Source organism: Cydia pomonella, chromosome 1 (genome assembly GCF_033807575.1).
Source record: "Cydia pomonella isolate Wapato2018A chromosome 1, ilCydPomo1, whole genome shotgun sequence".
In the NCBI taxonomy this organism is placed as follows: domain Eukaryota; kingdom Metazoa; phylum Arthropoda; class Insecta; order Lepidoptera; family Tortricidae; genus Cydia; species Cydia pomonella.
This window is the reverse complement of record NC_084703.1, coordinates 40,139,307-40,144,732: the sequence shown is the minus strand read 5'-3', so window position 1 is coordinate 40,144,732 and position 5,426 is coordinate 40,139,307. Positions and strand designations below refer to the sequence as shown.

Below are 5,426 nucleotides of genomic sequence, written 5' to 3'. Positions count from 1 at the left end.
AGGATTCTAATTCGAGTAGGTACACACAATGTTAATAGCGCGCCTTGCCGTTGAATAATTGGTCTAGTCACTATCTGGGACGGCACTTGAGAGGGATTCAAGAGTTATTACTAAACTACGCTCAAGATAAGCTAGTCTAGAAAACTTCAGATTAAGGCTTCTATCCTTGAGTTTTCCGTTTCGCTCTGGATTCCACACCTCAATCTCGACAAAATATTACATTTCGCTCCCTTGTCATAATATCTCATTACTTTTTGACCACTCATAATTGTCTGCGCGGAATAATGATGATGATTGATAAAAACTACCCTATCCTTCCTCGGGCCTCAAACTATCTTCATACTAAATTTCATCTAAGTCGGTTCAGCTGTATAAACGTGAAGTGGTAACAGAGAGACAGATACTTACTTTCGCCAGGGGGAGCGAAACTGTTCCTTTCGGGCATTCTCGGCTCCGTTCGGTTTAGCATTGCTCCGAGCAATTATTAGTGTTGGCCAAACTTGACGTCCCTTTGCGTGTACGACCACAGATAAGATAATAACTTGAATTTTGACAACCCTAGATAGTCGAGAAGGATAGTACCAAACATAAGAAAGGGACATCATGTTTCGTCCCTGAATCGCTGTTAAACTTCGGTTTATGAGGAAGTTTCTTTTCTGTAGGGTAGTACTATTATTTATTCTGTACTTTCGCATTTATAATAGGGATATAATTTACCTATTTATAACCTTTTTTTTGCCAACCCATTTTTATTGAATGGTGAACTTTTTTGTAGATAAACTGTCAGATTACGCGAATAGTAAACAGGTTATAAAATGAGAATATCTGTTTTTTGCTTAACAATATATGTTATTGAAAGAAGACCGTAAAACCACAATGGAGAAAATAATAATAGACCGGTTGGTACCCAGTTTGATTTTATCATAAAATAGAGATAAGATACCCCGCGCCTCTCATCTTCATGCAAAAATATCTATTATCGCTATTGATATGTCACACATGGGTTACCTTACCTGAGTAATAGCAACATTTACAAGGAAGTACGATTTTAAAGTACCTAAATGAGAAAGGTTCATTTTGATACAATAAAATAATGATTAATGACTACTGGTGCCTACTTAAAGCTTGTCAATTGTGCAGGTTGTCTTCCTAGTGGTAGAGTAAGCATTCACCTCTCACTTCACACCTCTCGATTTCCAGCAGAGGCCATAGTTTCGGTTACTTCGGTTCAGCTGTAGTTATTAGACCATTACTTTAGTTTGTTCGGATCACAGTTTTACTCGTATGAAGTTATGACCTAACATATCAAACCTATGTAACTACCTAACTACCGCAACTAGTTAGTTACCAATTATCGCAACAAAGTATATACTTCATCGTGATCATGAAATCATGACATTGTATGCAGTCACTTTTATACTGTCGTCGACGATATCGTCCACGACTTACCGATTACCTAAGCCTCGACGGTAGATAGTATAGGTAAAAACGGTTGCGTTCAACCTTTCATTTTGGTCCCCTGCTGTGTTGTCAAAATTGTGTTGTACCACGATAAAGTATAAAAGCGTCCAATAACTGTATAAATTAGTTTTTTTTTTTTCAGTCAGTACAGTACAGCCACACAGTCAAGTACAGCCAGTGCCCTAACATAAATACCGGGGCACTTACTGTACAAGAAGGACTTTACTGACGGGTCTGTTAATTACATCACTAGAAAAGTTTGAATAAAACATTTGTTTGTTTTTAGTTCTACGGAAGAATTCCCTCGCAGTAAACGCTTTTTATTGGCCCTGAATGTAATCGGATTGATGGGTTGCCTTATATTAACTATTCTTTTAGTCCTATGGGCTCTGGGTAAGTTGTCATCCTTTGATATATATAGCTGTACATCACTTGTACATACCTGGGCTGATTTTTATATATTATCGATTTTTCCTTCGTTAGATTTAGATAAGATTCTATTATGTACTTTCAATGCCAAAAAATGCTTGTTGCAATTTGAGAGTCGAGTTCATAAATATGTATATATTACATATCTTCACCTTAATCCATTGCAATAAGGATAAAAAATGTATACATATTTATGAACTCGACTGTACATCTATCTCAAATTGCAACGATAGGTCAAACGTGACAAATCCCCCGCAAGGGGCCTCTACCTTAAGGTAGATGAGCATGTGTCACAACTGCTTCAGTCAATTAGAAAAAGTATACTCCCAGAAAAAAAATGGTAGGTATTGTATCTCAAAATGGCAATTCAGTGTGGAAAACAGTATTATTTTAATAACATATGTTAATTACGAATATCCACCCTTCATAATTGAAATTTTCTCAATATGAATTAACGGGTTGCCGGAGATTAGAACCCGAATTACCGCCTAAATCCGGGAAGAAGCCTTCCAGGGAAATGCCCCGTGTTCCAAATCTTTCTAGAATAATTTTCAGTATATTTATGAATTATAATGGATGTGTTCTTCGTGAAATATAACAAAATGAAATCTAGTTATGCCTAGTTTATATTAAAACAAAAAGTTTTGTTTTGCATGGTAATAACTCAACAAATATTGGGGTCATTACTAAAACAACACACAAAAATTCGAAAAAAGGGATATAAATTGATTTATTGCCTATCGGCATTTATTGGTAATATGGATGTAGGGACACACTCGTAGCATAACAGTCACGCGTGTTTACATAGTGTTAGCATTATTTGGTTTTCAGTTACAAAGGAACGCTAGTAACAGCAAAGAGAATTGATTGTAATCAAGTCTAAAAAACGTGTTCCTTATTCATCCAAAACAGATGGCGCGGTATGTTTTGCGGTCACTGAATTGTGAAACGCCAACTTTTGACAATATATGTACCTATCTATCTACAGGTCTCACACGTCCCATAACTAATATCGATACCGCGGCACTGCCTGGTCTAGCATATACCTAATGTATTTTTAAATCGTAACCTTCTGATGTAATTACGGAGTCGGAATAAAAAAGTGAATAGTTTAAATTTGTTTTACCTCTTTAGCCAACGTGACCTGGTGACCCCGATGTGATCTGAACGTGACCGGCGTCTCCTTTGGTAGAAATCCTTTTCCTTCCATCTGGATCTGAGCTCATTTATTTCCTCTCTGAGCCGTCTTAACTCTCGTGCCATGCTCCAGAACAGAATGGGTACTTTGCTAAAATTATTTCCTTGACTTGATACGTACATACCATAACTGAATAGGTATTTTTCAAAAATGTTCTCGTAATCCTGTACATCTATTTTATATAGAATCATTAGCATGCACCTACAAATAATGGAAGGAAAAATTTAAGCCTTTGACACGACTACCAGCATAATGTATTTAACTGACTTAATATTGGGTAGTAGAAGGTTCTGAATTTAGTTGAACATCTCTTACTGTGGTACGTGCGTGTACTGTGTCTGGACGGGTGCGGGAAGTCGAGTCGACCCAGTATTCCGAACAGGCTTGATGATACGTTAATCGGCCCTAATCTCTCCAAAGCTGTCAACGACAAACAAATTTTGGTTGATTTAGCTACGCAGGTGGGTGTTGTCAACGTCAAATATATTTAGTTAAGGGTTCTTGATTTCAGTACCAAGCCAAATAACAAAAACGAATTAGGATTGATTTAAGTAAATGCTATGCACTTATAATATATCTTGTGTTCGGACTATTTGTCTTGCCAAATAAAATGGAAGAAGTTACCTAGAGTCAGACCAAGATAAGTTGGCAGCGATTTTGATAGCCCAGCCGGTGCAAGTGTTATTTTAAACGCCATACTTCTATGAAATTATGACGTTAATTTAACACTTTCAACATCTGGCCTATCAAAACCGCTGCCAACTTAGCTTGGTCTGACTCTAAACAATTTCAAGGTTTGATCTTCCTGGTAATTATGGGTGGATAGGTATTAAGGTAGGTTGTGTCACTTAGATGTGAAAATAACCATTCAACGTTGTTGTGACAAACATTTTTAAGAGCTTATTGTTTCAATATTAGTGAAGGATGAATGGAATAGCGAATTATATACTTAAGTAATTAAATCTAGTATTCAATAATATAATTGATATAGTAGATAAGGCAAAGCTTTTGCACATGTCTTAGGCAACAAACAACTATCAATGTCTTATTTAAAAAAGATTAATCCTATTTGCCTACTTAATGTGCGCCTACAATGCGTTTGCACATTGATATTTTGGTACAGGTAGGTAAAACATGTGCCAACGCGTTAGCCCTTTACGTCTGAAATTTAATTACCATAGGTGACTAATTTCATAAACTTGAGGTAGGTTAGGTTAGTATATTTTATCGGAAAATCATAGTAAAAGACCATCAATCGTTTATTCTTTCATCGTTTATTATATCAGAGCCCCTAGTGTACATTTATTCGATAGCGTGACGTTACGTACACGTTTGCTTTAAGTCTCATTTTGTATGGGATTTAGGAACAGCGCGCCAAGCGAAAAGTTATGGTAACTCAAAATCCCATACAAAATGAGACTTAACGCAAACGCGTAATGTCACTTATAAATTTACACTAGGGGTACAGTAGTTAAGTATCGGAATTGAAAGCGTTAAGTAATGCTTTTTAAATATTGAAAAACGTTGAAAATCGTTACAATTAAAAAACTGGAGTCGGTGGGTCAGAAATGTTCAGGCTATCTATATTAAAGTGTGACATAGCCAAGTGTTTACAATAAACGGCATAAAGCCCCGTCTATAACAGCGTAATCTGAGAGTTTGTATTCACCCCTTTCTCCCAAATCTGAGACTAGCTCGGTGAACCTCCCCAGCCCTTAAGGCCAGGAGGATATGTGACTCCTGCTCAAGCAGCACATCACAAAAGTAAACTTTCCGAAGACGAGAGTTTAAAAAATAATTATATAATTAACCTCCTTTCCAGGAATACTATGGCCGGAACCTAATACAGCGGAGTTTTTGGTCAAAATAATTGAAGGAGCAAAAACACTGAAAGTCAGTCCCTATAAAGATGAAGTTGTTTGTGAAAAATGTGAATCTATAAATCAACTGATAATGGCTTTGTACTAAAAACTTAGTAAAGTGACAGGTAAGTGCTTTCATAGTAGGTATAGACCGCGGACCAGGAGCATATTTCGTCAGTCATCGCCTCCAGGCTAATACTTTGTCAGATGATGTATTGCGGTGGACAGTCGGCTGTAAAATTAACATGAAAAAAATATGCGCCTTACCACTTCATGCGCGGCAAATTATGCGTAATGGGTAAATTGCGTAATCCGTTGATGGTTTTTCAGACGTTACACCTGATGAAATGCTGCATGCAATGGTTCATGATTTGTTATTGCTATCATAAAAAGGTATACCGCTTATTTTTTACATGTTCATGCGACCAGCTGATGTTTTTACCACCGCGACATAACCGGCTGTCAATTTTTTTAAA

The 5,426-nt window shown here is 36.8% G+C and overlaps 1 long non-coding RNA gene across 1 annotated transcript; it reads left to right on the top strand.

Moving 5' to 3' along the window:
- The first annotated feature begins 672 nt into the window (after window positions 1–672).
- On the top strand, window positions 673–5,156 carry LOC133529700 (uncharacterized). The gene is made up of 3 exons (XR_009801187.1): window positions 673–899; window positions 1,748–1,854; window positions 4,911–5,156. It is a non-coding gene; the product is annotated as an uncharacterized LOC133529700 (long non-coding RNA).
- Window positions 5,157–5,426: the final 270 nt, after the last annotated feature.